Here is a 19,252-nt window from a genome sequence, read left to right on the forward strand (position 1 = left end):
AAGGTTAGTGACATTACTGACACAGTTTTTATTTTTAGGAGATGCCTTCGTGTTCTAATGATCTTTTATGAGAAAATTCTTTACCCCTTTTACTTTATTTATTTAATAAACTAAGTTGTTTTTGCTTTTCACACTGACTGCAACTGGTTTTGTTGCAATATGCTGCTTTTTATTATTCAGCAAATATAATAGTTTATTCATGATAATACATACTCATTATGTTTTAATATATCCACTGGCTTTGAGTGGGAGAATAGTGAGTATTAATATGTGAAAAATGTAAATTGCAATATTTACATCAACTTGAATAAATGAAAGACAAAATTATGTCTACCTATATAAGTATCATCAAAATAGTTGCTGCTTACTGAAGACAGGTTGCAGGAACAGGGCACTTTGTTGTAGATGGAAAATTAGCAAGGACTGAGACAAAAATGGACGCAATGAACTTCTGGGGTAAAGGGAGCATCAAGCAATAGGCAGAGAGCTCTTGTGTCAGAATTTTCATAAGCGTAAGAGAAGAATCACTGAAATTAGAAGTGTAGTTTGTCTGGTGCACTTATATCTGTCTGCAGTATTTTCTATGCCCCTTATTACACAAGAAATATATTTTCTTCTTTTGTGGTTTCCACCTGCAGAATATTTCTATCCTGAGTAGACTAGAGCTGGATGAAAAACTATGTAGATCTCCTGTGTACAAAGCTTTATTGCCTGATTCTCCATTGCTTTATAGCCTGTGCACCCAGCTGTTCCATGTCAGTGCAGAAGATTACCCATCAACATATTGCATTTGCCATGCACAGGCATAAATGACTAAAGAAGTGACAAGGAAATGGAAAATGGTGCCTATGTATGCTATCAAGAGTCAGATAAGCCCTGAGATAATCTTGTTTTCATTTTCTGTACCTTGCAGTAGGAAGCGGGTAAATCTGTCTCTGGTAGAATGACTACTCATGTCCAAATCTCTGGGACTTGAACATTGATTTAAGTAACAGGAAATCAAGGACAGAGATAGGATTTTCCATAATGATAATGTGTTATTTAAGGACATATCTGAATAGAACTGACTGTGCTTAGCAGTGATACGCCATGCTTGATCATGCCATAATGCTCTGGGTGGTCTATCCCCCAAACTGGAAGGAGCTTTGCACCTGTGAAGATTCAGAAGGGTCAATACGCACTGCTAATTGATCTGCTTGCTGTGCCACACTAATGAACTATCCTGCATACTGTAGTAAGGGTTCTGCTTCTGGGTACATTAAACTGCCACATACTTAGCCTAAGAGTCTTAGATCAAGACTGAGCCATAGATATCACTTGTAGGTTACCATCTCTGGGCCAGGTACAGAGATTACAGGTGTCTATACACATGTCTTGTGGTGATTTTTTGGGGTTTTTTCGGTGGGGAGGCTCTTGACAACCACTCTAAGTAAAAAGCCCACAGCATGTCATGTATTCAGTGTCCCACATTTCAAAATGGTGGTGGGGGTGTGTAGGAGGACACTAATGTGCCTGCTACTTGAAAAGCAGTAGTATGGGGTCAGGTGTTGGTTGCTAGGGGCAACCAGGAGGAACCAGGGCCCACACCTGGTGAGTCAGCTGACCGGAAGGGGCAGGGCTGACTACTATAAGACCCAGACTGGAGGCTGTGAGTGCTCTCTCTCTCTCTGCTAGCAGCCAGGAGGAAGGAGTACTGCCTGACTAAGGGAAAGAGATCGGCCTTGAATGTGGGAAAGAGAATATGGCCTGAATGTACCAGCCGCTAGTTACACGGGTGAGAGATGTGGTGTGGTTTGAAGAACATTTAGTCAGGAGGTTTAGCTTTGTGTTATAGCCTAGGGGCTTCTGTTATTCGGTTTTTGTTGTTGCTACTGGAGGACTGGGGGAGGCTATTAGGGGTTGGAGGAGGCCTCATAGGGGCTTCAGGGTAGCATGGGGACCTCAGTGCCAGAGGGGTCACAACGTTCAGAGGTGCACTGACCCCAGCCCTGAGAAGGGGAGCAGAGGATTGGGAGGGGGCCAGGTAAGGACAAGCCCACCTGAGCCCTAAGGCAAGAAGCCCCAGAGTGGGCAGTTGCAAGAAGCCCCAGAGCAGGGGGAGAGATTGACGAGTGCCAGAGAGCACCCATGTGGAACAGGTTGTGAGACTAACCAGAGAGCGCCCGTGGGGCGCAGAGAGTGAAATCGACCAAACAACATCCGATACATCTGCAAGGCTCGGGGTGTGGTGCAGGGGTGGTTGGAGCCACGCATAGCCATAAGGTTGGGGTGCACCGAGTCACCCAAGATAAAACAAAGACTGAGATACATCAGAGCACCATGTCAGAGAGGACTAAGATCAGCCTTCCTTATACATTGTTGACATCAAAGACGTGGCGGGCGAGATGTGAGAGTGCTTTTAATATCACATTGGCATGGTAGGGGGCACTAGGGGAGTTCATGGCCACCTATAGGACCCTGTGCTATTACAGGGTGCTTTAACTAAAGCTCATTCAGTGTATTTGGTGAGCTTTAGTTAAAGCACCTCCACTACCATTTTAGCAGTGCTAACCCTTCTGAATCCGCAGATATAGAAAAACTTCTTCCAGTTTAGAGGACAGATCACCCAGAGTATTATGGCATGATCAAACATGGCATAGTCTATATTCATAACAGAAGTTTGGTGCACACAGACTGGTTTAAAAATGGTGGAAACTGGTCTAAGATTTCCCAGGGGAGGGGGGTGGTATTCTGTTCACTACCAATCTGAATTAAGCTGATCACAGAAAACTGCATAACTAGATTGATTCCAGCTTGGCCTTTTTGAATGTCTGTACCTATGTCTGAAGGCTATTTTTTATTGAATTAATTTGTGCCCTTTCTACAAGTCAATAAGGAAAAAATATCAACAGTGGGGAATGTGGTTTTAAAACTTCAAATCGGTTTCCTCTGCTCTTTCTACATTATCCTTCAATTTAATTATTTTTATTTTTATTGTACAACAATCCTGAGTCCACAGTAAATTCTCTACAAGCAAATTTAGTAGTAAGGGTAACTTGCCTCTGTTTGTTTGCATGTTTCTTTTTTATTTTTTCCACAGAAGATTATTATCTTTCCTGCAACATTGGTAGTTGATACATTTATTACCACTTTTTGTGGCTATAATTCTCCACCCCTTAAATATGCATAATATAACTCATATTAGAATGTTTGGAGAACATTCTATGGATTGAACCACATAAGAAGTGAATTTTATCTTGTGTTACAACTCATACTTTACTTCTCTACTTTCTATAGTCAATGACCTGAGATTTTTTAAAATTCAGCATTACATTTTCTTTTTTTTTAAACTTTCGTTTTCAGTCTTTATAGCTCAATTGTCTATTATCATTTTATGTCCTCCTTCATTACTTTTTAAAAAATATAATTTTATAAAACTCAATACAATCTAATTTAATTATATTCTTCAGTTTCTATTCCTACCTTTGCCAACATTACATTTTTGTCACCAGAAGTAGTTATTAACATATTTCTCAAGAAGCTTCCAGTCCAGGAATGATTTTAATAAGTTGAGCTAGCAGAATAAGATATCTTACATCTTATAATAGTGTTCAACATTTATGAAATATTAAATTAATCTCAAAATATCAAGAATACATGTGCTTTGGAAATACTTAAATTGTTCTGACACAATCTTTGTATTGTTAAATAACTTATAAAGTTTATTAGGAATTCAGAATTATAACAGATTGCTGATCCAGTTGACAACTGATTATCTTCACAGGGGCTGGGGGGAACAGTACTAGTAATTATCTTAATTATACTCACATATTTTGTTTTCCTCAAAAAAAGACTTTTCTCACTCTTTCTACACAGCTATTCGAATGAAACAAAGTACTAAATTCAAAGATAATATACAAAGGGTGTCATTGAGCAGCCTTTGCAGCATCTTAGTTAGCTGATGAATGATCATCTGTAAGGTAATGCAATTTAAAGATTACAAGTATAGAATATGCGTGTTACACCTCTGATACTAGACCGTTAGCATGTTACATCTTAAATTCACAATTTCTGTTTCTTTTGACCATAAATATAGGTACCAGATTTAAGTGGTGAATTATTAAAATGTGTGAATGTGCAGGTATACATTAACCCTGATTAATGGAACATCTTCAAAAAGCAAAGACACAGAGGAGTCAAGTCAAAGTACTCTCATCAACTTACATTTCAGTTGCCAAATACTGAGCTTCTTGCCTTCCTGCCTGATTTTTTTTTCCCCTGAAAGATAGTGGGTTCATCTACATGTACCCTTTACTGTGAAGTAGACTAATTAGTTCTGCAGTAAATCATAACCATACACATGCACCAGTATTAGGGTGCAGTAAACTAATTAACTCTGCCATGCGATAGTACTGTCAGGGTGATAGTACTGATAGTACTGTTCTTGATTGTATCTTATGGCAGAGTAATTTACTGTGCTGAAACACATGTGAAGATACTAACTATGGGCGTAAATTGCACCTGGTCAGCTCAGCCAGCTGCTGGTTTTCTGCAACTTTGCTCAAATTGCTGCTGTTCCAGGCACACACGGAGACACTATACATTTGAGCAGTTCACTTCAGTTCAAACTGCTCCAGAGTGTATTGCTTCACATTAGTTGCATATGTAGATGTATCCAGCTATACTTAAAACTCAATAAAAAGAAATCCTAAAACAATCCTATATCTTACAATTTGTGAGTGTCTCTGCTCTGTGCCTTTAAAACAGAACAAAAAAGAAAGAACCTAGCAGTCAAAACCCTACATCCTAACTCAGGGATCAGCCCATCCCTATTCAGCAATGTATTAAGTCTGTGCTTAGGTCCCCTCAGCTACAGTCAGATGAACTGAGAAAAACTGAAGCACATGCTTCGGTGTTGGCATGAATCGTAAGCCTTTTCTTATCTCTAGTTTGTACGTAACTGAGCAGCGTTCATGCACATTGCCTCAAATATACACACAAAGAAACAAAACCTTTACAATGGCATTGTAGATGGCATTGGCCCTATTTTCATTTTTGTTTCCATTATTTTATGTTATATCCTGTCAAGTAAGACAATTCTATTCTTTAGATGATATTTATCATTTCTTGTATACAAAAAAGTTTTATTATGATGAAGTAACTTTTGTAGTTTTGAGATATTTATATTTCAATATACCTTTCCTAGTAATTGGTAGTCAGTTAAAATACTATAATGTTAAAGAACAGACCACAATTAATCCTGTAAATATGGTATGCTGTGTTACTCATGCTTCAATAACATACAATTAAAAAATGAAAAGCCTTCATCTGTCTCACCAGTGAGCCATTTCAGTAAGTATTTGCTTCTTCTAAAAATGGTATCCCTACTGTTAAGAATAAAATAGGAAAGAAAAGAATATAATAGAAACCAGTGCAGATAAGGACTAATTTAGGAATCAAGAAATGTCTGCTTGTTATAGAAAGAAAATATAATGTCCACATTTGCCTGGGAATTCATGCTCAAGATAAAGACGCTTTTCTGACTGAGCCTCTAGGCCAGGAATCATGATACTTTAGGCCCCCTCTACACCTGCAGGTAAAGGTGCAATGGTCTCTAATGCATGCTCCACACTATCACACCTCCTGCCATGCCGCACATGCATGTATACATGAAGTCCCCCCATAACTGAGAGACTGCAGTTGCTGTGATCACCCAGCCATGGCAATGCACAGGGCAGTCCTGTTTCTGGAAGATAGATACAGCTGTGGTTAACCCACCATAAGGACCCTTGGAGCACCTCTGTGGCTAGGAGGCCAGGGCAGCTGATACAGTCTCCCAGCTGCAGGTGGGCTCCCCACATCCTGCAGCTGGGAGATTGTGGAAGACTACTTAAGGTGTGAGTAGTGTGTAGGTGGGCCCTTGTAGTCATTGTTTCCTTTTACTTCTTTGTTTTTAATTTCTAAATTGTTATGCAGTATCAGAAAGACGAAAAAGAAACTTTTGCCTATGCCTCCTGCTAATGTAGCTGGGCAATCTAATATTGCTAAGAAAAATAATTATGCTCTTATCTTCCTTAGCAATATCAAGAAATTTTATAAACCAATGCTACATTTAGAATGGGAAAAGGGTGCTTTCCTTTGGAAAGCACCTTTAAAAACAAATGAGATACTTTCTCCTTTATGTCGCCAATTTAAGATTTGGACAAAGATTGCACTGTCAGAAGTTCTTACCATGTGTTTAGTATCTGATAGCACAGTGAAGAATGTCTTCTTCACTTCTGTTATAATGTAGAATATAGCCCTAGAAATGATGATAGCATTAGAAAATTTGATGTCCTTGGAAATATTCAGGATATAATCTTCCTTACTAATCTGTATTGCATTTTTCTTATCTCCTATATAAAGTGTTGCATTTTTGTTTAGTTTTGTTTACAATTTTTTGGTGTGGACATTTGATTTCATCCATGCATCATTGTGAATGTCCATATTTAGTGCTGAATATGTAGTAGACACTCTGAGAAGAGAATGTGGCCATTAATGTATAATTTGCTACAATTTTCTTTGTAGAATGTACCAAATAATGAAAAAATGTAACCTTTCTAAACTGTAAAACTGCTCTACAATTCACATAATAACCCCCCGATGCCTTATTAGTGCTTTTGTTTTGCATATTGCAATAAAAAATGTTGTTTCTGGTACCGGTTTTCTCAGTTTATACTCTTTCCTACATCTCCCAGGGGAATGATCGTTTGGGGAAGACATGGGAAAAATTGAAGACCTCATGCTCAGCTCAGTAACCCTCATGAAAATCAGGAGAAATATTATTGAATGTTGATGTGGCTGATAACCACATAAACTGGTGTAAGGATTAAGTAACGGGTCTGAAAGTTTTACTCTAAAAGGAAGGATTTTTTTTCCCCTAAAAGTATGTGTGTATGTTTTACTGTAGCCTGTTATTGTCTCACTGCACAGGTTTTCAGCTCTGAACTTTTAAATTTGGGTCAAAATCATATGCCTCTTGTTCACTTCAGAGTTAACTTTGTTGGAAAGCTAAGATAATTTAAAAGTAGTCTTGAAATAAAGTACCAACACTCATATAGCCAATATATATCTATATTACTATACTATAATCCAAGGATTACTTCAAATTTAAGATGACTCCCCAATAATTAGATTCCACAAGTTTTATACATTTGTTATCATTTTCCATGTCTAGAATCTAATTATGGGGCATTCTCTTAAGTGTATTTCCCACAAAGCAGCAGCTAAGGACCAATACCTGTTATTTGCCCACTAGGGCCATGCGAAGCTTTGGTTGCTGATTTGATTTGGAGGAAATACAGCCTGATTCAGTGGCTGAATCTCTGAATCTGAATCCAATCAGGAGACCTATTAATCTCTCCAAATTGAATCAGAAGCCTCCAAATCAATTCAGAGAGATTTGATGATTTGGCCATAGACACAGATTTGTATGTTTTTTCTACATACCTCAAGGTAACAGATGTGGGCTCATGAATGCTGAGATGGTAGGGCGGATGAAGCATCTCATGGGAGCATGGGGGGTACTTCCAGTCAACTTCTGGAGTGAGCAAGGGACCCCTGTAAATTTTCTGTGAAACCACAGATTCATTTGGTTCAAAATTAGGAAGTTAGTAAATGAAGCTGTGGAAGCAGGAAAAGAAAAGATGGTGTCATAGTTAAAGAAACTGAATACTGAATACCCAGTAAACTGGATTTTTTTTTTCTGTCTTATAAAAGAATGTGATATCAGGCAAATTGCTTAAACCACGTTTTTCAAAGTGGCTCTAATTGTATGTTCTTTTGGGTCCCTGACTTGGGTCCCATTTGGAAAAAAAAATGTTCAATGCTTACAGCTCTTACTAGACTTATCTACACATGGCCCTTTTAAGTGTCATTAGACTAAATTGCCATTTTTAAGGCACATTAAGGACACATGTCCACACATCTGCACCTTTAATGCACCTTAAAAATGGCAATTTTAGGCTAATCCAACCTAAATTTAATACCTGCTTAAAGCAAGTACCAAATTTAAGCTGGCATAGATAAATCACATCAACCACATCAATCAAATCACATTGTAGATGCTCAATGTGCATTAGTGCAGTGTGAGTCAATGGATGTACACCGCATTCATGCTTATTAGTATAGCTGCACTTTAATGCATATTAGCATGTCTATGTGTAGATGCACACCTAAAGCAAAGGCACATTAAGTTTAGGTGCAAGTAACTATCCATGTAGATGCCCACTGAAGCCAACAGAAGCTGCATAAAGTGAAACATAATATTAAATACTTTACAAAATATATATAGGTGCCTCAAATTGTGCACAAACAATTTGCAGATATATCTGAATAATCTCTTTTCATCTTCATTTCCTATTTTTAAAATGGAAGCAATAATAATGTTATTGTTATATATTTATTAATGAACCAAGCATTTATACTTTTCCTTTGAGCACTTTGTTAAGCTAATCTCACATGTGGCTGCTTTTTAAGCATGAACCCTATGGTTAATTTGATTTCAAGACTAGATCTCTATTTCAAAGCGCCCTGTTTTTTTTCTGTGTCTCTACCTGTAAGCTAAAATGAGTTCATGTTCTCATGGGGATTTACTCGCTTACCTTCCCCCACTGCTCTCTCACTGGGTCGCTCAGCACCCCTCTCCCCCGCATCCCCCCTATTCCCTGCTCTGTGGCTCTTGAACATCAGTGAAGGATTGGATGCATCTCCCAGGATGAGTAACTCTGGCCATCCCTGTACTAGAGTGACTTAATTGAATTAGAAGTAACTACAGCAATGCAAATCAGGTTCTATTAGTAAACAGGAATAGAGCTTGCATAGGCCTCTGGCTTGACCATACTAATCTATCTTAAACAGAGTCTATAAAAATGGGAGTAATTGCCTGAAATGTTATGTTTCCTCTTGTTACTTTGAACCTCTGGGTCTTCCAGTCTATTTCTGCAAATCGTTCTTAAGCCGCATAAGCATCAACACTCAACCTCTTTGAGCTTCTTTGACTTTCCAATCCCTGTTTCAAGAACTCACCTCTTCTGCTTTGAACCATTTTATTGTTTCTTCAGGAGTAGACATTGTTTTTTTTCAGGATATTCCATTCAGAAAAACCTCCTAGTAGATTATTCCTGACACCAATACCCTGTTCTTTTTTTATCCTACTCCCACCCAATGACAAATATACCCCTTTATACATGTTTTGTAATTTTACAAGGGTACTATTAAAAACAAATGCATTGATATTTGTGATGTGCCCAGGTTGTAGCTGTATTGGACTAGAGGAAAATGCAATCAGGACTTGTGGACAGAGGTGAGATATTTTATTAGACCAACAAGATTTTTGCAAAAAAAAATTAGAAAATGATTTAATTGCAAGCTTTCAGGCACAAACACCTTTCATCAGGCATCAGAGAAAAGACTGTAAAAGTTCTCCTGGGTAGAAATGAAAGTTCACATTTCATAGGATTTCACAGAGGAGTCAATAGATAGAAAAACCCTCTGGGAAGTGGTGCTTAGCTGGTAAGGAGACTCAGCTCTCCTGGAAGGCGGTGATGATATAAATTACCTTAGACAAAGGCAGGAGCAGGAGCTCAGGTTTCAGGTAGTCCAGGCTATTTCCTGCTTGGGAAAATATGAAGATTTCATTTTAAAAATTGGCTAAAATTTTATATCTTCCATGAGAGTTTTTCCGTCTATTGACTCCTCTGTGAAATCCTACGAAATATGAACTTCCATTTCTATCCAAGAGAACTTTTACAATCTTTTCTCTGATGCCTGAGGAAGGTGCTTGAAAGCTTGCAAATAAATATTTTTTTTTCCCAAAATCCTATTTGTTTAATAAAAGATATCACCTCTGTCCATGAGCCATGGTTGATATTTGTGAGGCACTCAAATATAATAATCGTAAGTGTTGTGGAAAAGTCAACATAAAAATTAATAATTTCATCTTCAGAGCAGAGTTTCAAATAGCATGCAGTATGTAAGACATAGAGCCATACAGAAAATGTATGAGAAGGAATCAAACAATGCAAATGATCATTAAGTGGGAATTGAATGAGTTAGGGAACTTTTGGGGGAGAATATGAGATGATATAATTAAGTTTATTATAAAGCACCCTCATAAGGTGCATCATGCAGTACAGAGACAAAGCGCTATCATAACCCCTTAAGCCACTAAGTACATATTACAATTTTTTCCAGTGTTACATCCACAGAGGATAAGTATCTATTACTGTCCTGATTAGAGAAATTGGTTCTTTGGTTCAAAATATAGGAACTGAAACTTTTAGAAGTAAAATTCTCCAGTTGACTTTCATCTATGGCAGACATCGCATGCTGATATAATAGCAAGTGATATTATAACAGACTACCACCATTAGTTTAGATCCAGCTATTACCTATAAGGTTCTTATTTTCACAAGAGTTAGGAACATCATAATTGGTACATTCCTATATAATTTTTTCAGTTAGTCTACCCACTTTTTTTCTAGTAACAAAAAAGAGGAATCCCAATTTTTGATTTATTTCAGAATAGAATTCTTTTGTTCTCACAAGATAAAGCTGTATACATTTATTGCAGCTAATTTATTCAAGACTTTACTACTTCCTACACAGAAAATAATAGACTTTTAGTCTAGGAGAGATTGAAGTCTAACAAACTAATGTTTGAAACAAAAAAAGTACTCACCCCAGTTCTGAATGTCAATTACTGTCCCTACTTATTTATGTATATCCCTGTCTATCCATATGCATCCTGTACATAACTCTGTTAATATTCATGTATCAGTGAGGGAAAAAAAAGAATCCCTGTTAATATGTAAATGCATTTAATTCCTTTTATATAGTCAGTGAACAAAATGTACTCTTTTCTAATGTAAATACTATTATTTAGGCAACAAATTGACAGTGTTTAGGTAATATATATATATTAGTGGTTTGTACATTCAAACAAACACCTAACCTCATCACCAGAACTGAAGCCAACTTCCTACAGTTCAAAACACAAAACCTGCCAACTATCTCTAGTACCTCCAAAAACTGCACACCAGAATCTATCAAAAACAAGAAAACCCACCTACTTGTGGGGGCACATTCCTCACCAAAAAAAATCACTCTGCCTCTAGTCTCTCAGGCCTGATTCTGAGAGGGAACAAATTACCATGCAAACCACATCTCAGAGCTGGGCCTATGAACTGTACTTCATCAGCCTCCTAGGTAGTAGATACAGAAACTCATGGACTCTATATACACAGTGGAGTTCTGGCACACTGTGACCTGTCAGACATCTGACACCCCAGGAACCTCTGCACTTTTACTTGTGCTGCTACATCCCCCTTTTGCCCCTGTCCCTCACCCCCTGACACCTCCATTTCCATTTTCACTGACTGGCTTTCTTGCCTGCATTGCATGCCAGGCCAGCCTCTGGCTTCTTTACTATTCCTTCCATCCAGGACCAACTGCAGGTACTCCCCCACTTGACAAAGGGGTTTTTAATGCAAAAGCTGACATCCTGGGCAGCTAAGCTGAGCTCACCGGGAGCCTCACAACTATACTGCAACCAGCAAGTATCAGGCCTGTCAAAGCCGTGATTGGTCTGGATGTTCTCCAGCCAGGACTTTATGTATTAGCTGGTGGTTATAGCACCTCCAACCCACTTTTCACCAAAGGATTGTTGGTCCTGGCCTTTACGGGGCTGCCGCACCACCAGCAGTCCCACCAGGCCTTCCTACCCTGGCAGGGTGCAGTTTTAGTGGTTATACCCAGGACCTGGGGCCTCCTCCTTCCCCATAGCCCCAATCCCATACCTCCAAGTTTGTCCTGGCAGGAGAATGAGCTCAGCAGGGACATGTTCTTCCCCTGCAGGCTGGTGATGTAGCTAGTGCCCCCTCCAACTGAGAGCACGACATTACTTGGTTTTTAAAAAACTGAAAAAATAAAATTGGTGCAGATGGAGTGAGGAGGTTGGCACTTAGTCCATCTGTAGGTGGAGCTTGGAGAACCCCAGCAGCCAGAGGTTCACCTTTAGGAACACCAGTTGCTCCACCAAAGCAGGATCCAAGGAGGTATGGTGGGATGTCACAACATCCCCAGAAATGCTGAACACCTTCTTGCTTGGAACACTGGTTGGTGTACAGGACAGGTGTTGCCAGGCAACCATGGCCAGATCCTGCCACATCTGGCTATGGCTTGCCCAGTAGGCCAATGGGTTTCCATTCCAGTGGGTCCACATCCTCAGCGAGATAGGTCACCACTGAAGCCTCAGAGCGACCTCGCCCAAAGCTGGGATCTGGCGCATTTGGACCCCAGCATTCAAGCCATGCCCATGGCCCATATTGGCAGTGGCTGCTGTGGATGAGACTGCCTGGTGCTGGTGCTGGGAGTGCTGGCATGGGAAAGTGTATCTCCCTCTTCCACATCCCCTTGCCTCTGCAATTTGATCTCCCTGACTTTGTTTACCAGCACCTGTGTCCAGTGATGAAGGATTTTGGTGCTGCCAGTGCACGATTTCCCCTTCATCCTTAGGTCACATGTGCCTGCCATCATGTAGATTGTACTTCACTGCAAGGGATCCAGCCATCTCCTGATGCCGTCCTTCAGCCACCTCACCAGTGCCTGAACATCTGGTGATGGCGGCCTCTTGTCCTCCTTGATGCTGCGGTGGAAGTAGCCTGCCACCTTCCTGCATTTCAAAATCAGCTGGCTTGTAGCAGTAGTGGTGATGGCACCTCACCTGCAGCTCTGTCCCCCTCCAAGGCATCCCTCACTATGAGGTGCAGCCTGTGTGCCACACAGCAGATGCCAACAAAGTTTGCATCACGGACAGCTTTCACCATATTGACCCCATTGTTGGTGACCATGAATCTGTGGGTGAGCTCGGTCTGCCCAATGAGGCGTCCCTGCACCATGCAGTTCATGACTCCCATGATCTCCCTTGCTGTGTGGGACTCATCCAGCACCTCGGCTTGCAGTAGAGCCCACTGATGGCCTGACTGATTGCACCAGTGTCCTATGAGGGAGAGGTAGGCATGATCAAGACCCCAGCTCCTCCAGATGTCAGAAATGAAGTGCAAGACTACCTGCAGCCCTGCCTTGAGAAGCTCCTCCCTTGATACTCCCTGCATGCCTCATAAAGGGAGGGCACCACTGTCCTGCTAAAGGTAGCGTGTGCAGGCACTTTGTAAGATGGGACCAGAAGTGCTATGGGCCACTTGAACCCTGGCTGCTTAACTAGGGAGAAGGGCTGGCTATCCAGAGCAAACATCTCCCCAATGGTCTGGGTGATCTTGCTCACCTTGGAAACATGCCCTCCTTTCCCCCACTGGTCCAGGGTGGCCTGCCTCTGCTTTGGGTGTAAGAGGGCTTTGGAGTGAGTGGGGGACTTCCCTTTTGGCACACTCACACTGGTGCCAGGCCGAGCAGGAAGAAGGGCAAGGGGGTGGTGCCTTCTCAGATGCAGCAGCATGGCTGTGGTGGAGAGGTGTCTCACATCCTTGCTGGGGCTCATTTGCCTTCGGCAGTGCTGGCAGATGGCAAACCTGGGATCATCTGCCAGCTCAAAATTCTCCCACACTACACTACTCACTCACTTCTGGTTTAAGGGTGAGGATCCTGCCTTATCCCACTCCTCAGCAGGCTGAGGCTCAACAACAGAAGGACCTGCCTCAGCTGAGCCTCTTGCTTCCATAACTTCAGCCTCCTCCAAGGTGCTGCTCTCAGAGGAGACCTGGGTCTAGGGGACATTTGAGGGGTGTGAAGCACAAATTCTCATTCCCCCTCAGTCCCCAGAATTGCTTGAGCCAGAGTGCTTAGCATTCCTGGTTCCAGCTCCAGCTCCTCCTCTGGCAGTGGGAGGCTCATGCTGAGAGATGACATTGGGTTGGAGGAGACAGTGATTCCACTGCTGGTGCCTTCTTCTGGACTGAGGGGAGGTGATGTAGGTGCAGGGATGTCAGGTGCAGACACTGCTCCCACCTCCTTGCTTTCACTGGCAGCACAAATGTCATGGCTGCTTGGGAAGAGAATGTGTCTATGTTTGAGGTGGGGGGAAGGGAGGGCTGCAGCTCTAGCTCTCTCCCACCCCCTTTTTCTCCTCTGCCAGAAGACCTAGCTCCAGCATGCTTCATATTAATCTTTTCTGTGCTGCAAAAGGTTTGTATGTGTATGTCACTCGTGTTGTGTGTTTTATTCCCTCTGTTGCATGTGTGCACTTGGCCCTTCTTTGCTTGTTTGCTTCAGTAACAAGAAGTGTTAAGAGCTATGTAAAAATTGTGTGCTGTCTGTCTGTCTTATCCTATGAATATCTGATTTTTCTTCATCTATATTATAAATGTGTGTGCGTGTGCGCGCGCACCTCCCTGCATAGTGATGGATCATGCTTCCCAGGGCACAGGACACATGGGTTGTGTGGTCAATGGCTTGGAGCACAACCAAGTGAAAGCACCTCTAGCAATAGTAGGGGCAGTTGCCATGGAGTGTACAGGTGATAGGGATGTGGGTCCTGTTCAGAGCCCCAATGCACTGGGGGAAGCCCAGGGCACAGAATCCCACCACCACTACCAGGGGGTCATGGGCATGGAGCACTGTGTGCCCTAGTATGTTCTGAAGGTTGCCACACACCCCCAGGATGGCCTGCTTGGCAGTGGCCTTGCCCACCCCAAAGAGATGGCCCACATAGTGGAGGCTGATGGGCAGTTTACTTGCAAGTAGTGGTCTCAGATCAAATGCACATATAGACATATCTAATGTTTCAGAAAGTATTGGTAACTTTGAAATAAAACTAACTTTTGGGCACAGACAGAAGTCCAGTTTTCTGCTGTAACTGAACAATTTCAGGAAGTGTTCTGAGTTACAGTGATCCTCTGGATCAAACTGGATTTCACTGTTGGAGGAGGGGAATCTAGCTGCTGGCTGTAAATGTGCAGTTGGTCTCCCCTAGTAACAGCCCCTCTTCTTGCCCAGCCTGTTCCTGTTTCAGATTGGGAAGGGGAAAAGGGAACAAGGGTAGCTCATTCTAGGGCTTCCCAGCTAGCACTGAAGGGTACAGTGGGTGAATGGGAGCCGTTCTTCTTTGGGGGCTCCAATACATCTGGCCTATCCTCCTGCTGGGGCTGAAAACACCCCAGACCAAACTCCCTCCACTCTATTTCTCCCCTCCCATTCTGAAAATGGCTCTAGGTTTGGAGGCAGCTCAGACAGAAGCTACAGAAGACACTGTGTTTTGAGAAGTTTTCATCTGACTGATCATGCAATGGGGGTTCATATTTTCACCCAACCAGCCATTTTTAAAGAAGTCTACAGCCACATACTTGTGTTGGATCACAGCCTTAGACTGCTTTCTGTGGCCAGATGAGGTGAAAGTTGTAATTTCTGTCTGCACCCTTTGTGTAATGAGTAGGAAAGTACATGGGCAAACACTGATGGTGACCTTGTTAAATACACCCATTGTTCATGACTATGTAGGAAAGCGATATGGTCCAGTAAATGATCACTATGCACAAAATGAGTATATGAGTGTGTGTATAAACATAAAACATAGGCAGAATTGCCTTTCTCTAAATTATAAGTCACTTTCAGTTACTTATTATTGCACTGCCATCTTCAGTAGTTCAGCGAAAATAATACATTTTTGTTACTTGTCTCTGGCTGAATATTTTTGGAAACGTTTCAGCAACGAGCAATTTGTTGGCTTCCAAGAACAAAATTAGAGGAAAAAAAATGTCTCTGCCCCTTTTAAAAACAAATTATAATTATTTGGTTAGAAGTTACAGTTCCCCTATGTCTTGAAATTTATCAGGTAGGAATGTCCCCATTAAAAGGTTTTACACATTTATAAAATTCTAAAAAATCACAATTCACACATCCTTAGTAGAGACTTATTAGAATTTGGCAATTAAATTCTCCCCCTTCCTACATCCAGTTCAACTACTCCCCAGCTGAATCCCAATCAATCAAAATAAAGAAAAGGAAATAGCTTGAGTTGAAACCAAAAGGCAAATAGGAGGATATTGTTGTGGCTCATTTGTTGTAGAAGACAAAAAGAGTGTAGTGAATGAGGCAGGGAACTGCAGGAGGAACAAGATGTTCTTATCTTTCTCCATTGTAAAATGAGGAAAATAATACTTCCTTTCCTCACAGAATAAATTAGTTAAAGTGTATAAATTAATAATAGCATAGCAGAAAAGTTCCTTAGGAATGTTTGCAGGGTGCTGACAGATATGGAAAAAACCCCAAAGCAGAAGCAGCAGAGCATTACTTTGACCTGGCTTTTCAGTGTCTGTATAGCTTGTGTGCTTCAGCAGGGATTTTTGGTACCTCAAGCTGATTCAATTGGCTAGTAGAGAAAAGCAGCAAAAATCCCTACTAAAGTGCCCTATTTATACAGATGTTGGGAACACCGGGTGCAATTAATGTGCTGCCTCTTCTGGGCATATGCTGGGTTTGACGCAGGAAGGTGCCAAGTTTAAAGTAAAACACCATTTCTTTTTCCCCCATGTCTACAAGTAGCCATAATTTCTAAATAAGTCTACAATATTTTGAATTTTCAAGATGATTTTTAAAGTAGTTTCTGAGTTCTAATCAATTAAATTCTAATTCAAAGAAATCATATTTGAGTTTCACAGTGTTTGATTTCTTAAAATTAAAGAAATTAAGTTAAATTACATAAATTAAAATATGTCTATGTTGTAAAAGTTTCAGGTCTCCAGGGTTATACAATTATGTTGTTAATGAATACAAATGAAAAGATAAATATGACAACATAAATAGTATTGGGTTGCATCTTAGTTGAGGGAGACAGTGGTTAATGGTAAATGGAATCTGTCATGAAGCAGTAGCTATTGATCTGTCATAGACTAACAGATGTATGAACTTGTTTACCAGTTCAGAATGGATAATAGTAGGACTATATTGGAAATTTGGCACCTTTTTTTATGTAGAATTAGGTTATGGTATGTTGTGCATAGTATGTTGTATGGTAAAGTGTGCCTGTCTGGCTGAAATTAAAAAAATAACCATCATATTAAGGCAGGCAAGGTTCTTTGAGTAGCTGTGATATCTTTTATTAGACCAACTGAGTAGTTGGGAAAAAGTTATTAGTAAACTTTTGGGCAAATCAATATTCCTCAGGCATAGGAAGACATATTTCCCATCATATTTTGGTTTCCCCTACATATTTTACACTTGGACCTACAAAATGTTATATATCTCATCCAGTGCACCAAATGCCCTGGTATAAATTATGTAGAAGAAACCAAACAACAGCTGTGCACCAGAATGAATGCACATGGAGAATCTATCAAAGACAAGAATACCTAACTACCTGTGGGTTCACACTTCTCATAAGACAATCACTCTCTCTCCAATCTCTCAGTTCTACTCCTCAAAGGGAATTTACAAAATATCTTTTGTAGGCAAGCCTATGAAATTCATTTAATAAATCTACTAGATATAAAAAATCAATATAGACATTGGATTTATGACACATTACAACCTGCCTGACATGATTCACCACAGGCCTGCAAGACCTGACTTCCTACATTATCTCCCACCCTTCTCCCTTCCCTTTCCCCCACTTTTCCATCCATTGTCTTCCTAATTTGTATCTATTTACATTCTCACTGACATCCTGTCACACTTTTAGCTTCTCTCATTTTTTTGGAGTCTCAGAACAGCAGAGACTTTCTATGCCTGAAGAGGGGTGATTTTGCATATTCCCCTCTATGCAGCATTGGTCAGACTGCAGTTGGAGTACCGCATTCAGTTTTGGGCGCCATACTTTAAGAAGGATATGCATAACCTCAAGAGTGTTCAGAGGAGAGCCACTCGTATGGTTAAGGGTTTGCAGGCCCAGCCATATGAGGAGAGACTGAGGGATCTGGATTTCTTCAGCCTCCACAGGAGAAGGCTGAGAGGTGATCTTGTAACCGTCTACAAATTCATTAGTGTAGGGAGCATGAAATTGGAGATGCTGTGTTCACCACGGTACCTCTTCGGGTAACAGGGAACAGTGGTCACAAACTGACAGAAAGCAGATTTAGGCTGGACATCAGGAAAAACGTCATGGTGAAGGTGGCTAGAATTTGGAATTGATTTCCAAGGGAGGTGGTGCTCTATCCTACCTTGGAGGTCTTTAAGAGAAGGCTGGATAGGCATCTGGCTGGGGTCATCTGACCCCAGCACTCTTTCCTGCCCAGGGAAGAGGGTCAGACTCTATGATCTGTTGAGGTTCTTTCCAACCCCAGTATCTATGAATCTATGACTGAAAGCTTGCTAAGCACTTTTTTCCAACTACTCAGTTGGTTTAATAAAAGATATCACATACACACAAAGAACCTTTCAGGAGGCGCTACTTCACTGTCAGGGCAGCTAGGAACTGGAACCAACTTCCAAGCAAGGTTGTGCTAGCTTCTACCCTGGGGGTCTTTAAGAGGAGGATAGACAAACACCTTGCTGGGGTCATTTAACCCCAGTACTTTTTCCTGCCATGGCACGGGTTCGGACTTGATGATCTGCTCAGGTCCCTTCCGACCCTACAAACTATGAAACTATGAAACCTTGCCTGCCTATGTCTTTAGACCAACATGGCTATAACCAAAGACCCAGATTAAATCATATTTAGGTACTTTAATCTGTTGGACATTCATTAATTCTATGACGTTTATTAAGGTTGCCTAGAGCAACCTTCATTCAGACACAGCTAATAGATATATACATTTAAAAATATTTGTGTGCTTGTCTGTGAGTATCTGTGAAACAGGGAAAGAAATTCTGCAATTATTTCTAATCTGGAACTTTTCTGATCACTTCTAGTTGTAAATTCAAATTTCCTTTCTGAAAAAAACAATAATCTTTTGCTACTTTAAATATATATATAACAATGGCTAGTTCAATATCACTTTTAATTGTAGTAGAAAATTTAAATAAATTGAAAAAGACATTTTAAGATTGTCCATTGGTATTACTGTCTCTACCTTATGTCTAGGTCTTTGTTCTGGCAGAAGGAAATAAAGTGTTATAGGTAATTTCTGGCCTTCCTACCCAATATGTTTGAGGTTCATAGTAGTACATGCTCACCCTTATTTGAAAAACCTGGCTTCTGTTTCACTCAATTCAGTTCAGTTCAGTTTCCTCCATATCCAAATTTATTTTCATCTGTTTAGATATTTTTAAGCTGTTATTTTACTGAGTAAAATCCAGGTCAGTAATAAAACAGAGAAAATTCTATCATGAATCTTGTTTTCCA

At 40.7% G+C, this 19,252-nt stretch overlaps 1 long non-coding RNA gene across 1 annotated transcript; it reads right to left on the bottom strand.

Moving 5' to 3' along the window:
• Positions 1–4,465: 4,465 nt before the first annotated feature.
• Positions 4,466–17,472, bottom strand: LOC109308228. The gene is made up of 3 exons (XR_002100558.1): positions 17,330–17,472; positions 15,342–15,343; positions 4,466–4,477 (listed from the first exon to the last, which is right to left on the bottom strand). It is a non-coding gene; the product is annotated as an uncharacterized LOC109308228 (long non-coding RNA).
• Between the last annotated feature and the right edge of the window lie 1,780 nt (positions 17,473–19,252).

This window comes from Crocodylus porosus, unplaced genomic scaffold (genome assembly GCF_001723895.1).
Source record: "Crocodylus porosus isolate Cpor-Errol unplaced genomic scaffold, CroPor_comp1, whole genome shotgun sequence".
NCBI classification, from domain to species: Eukaryota; Metazoa; Chordata; order Crocodylia; family Crocodylidae; genus Crocodylus; species Crocodylus porosus.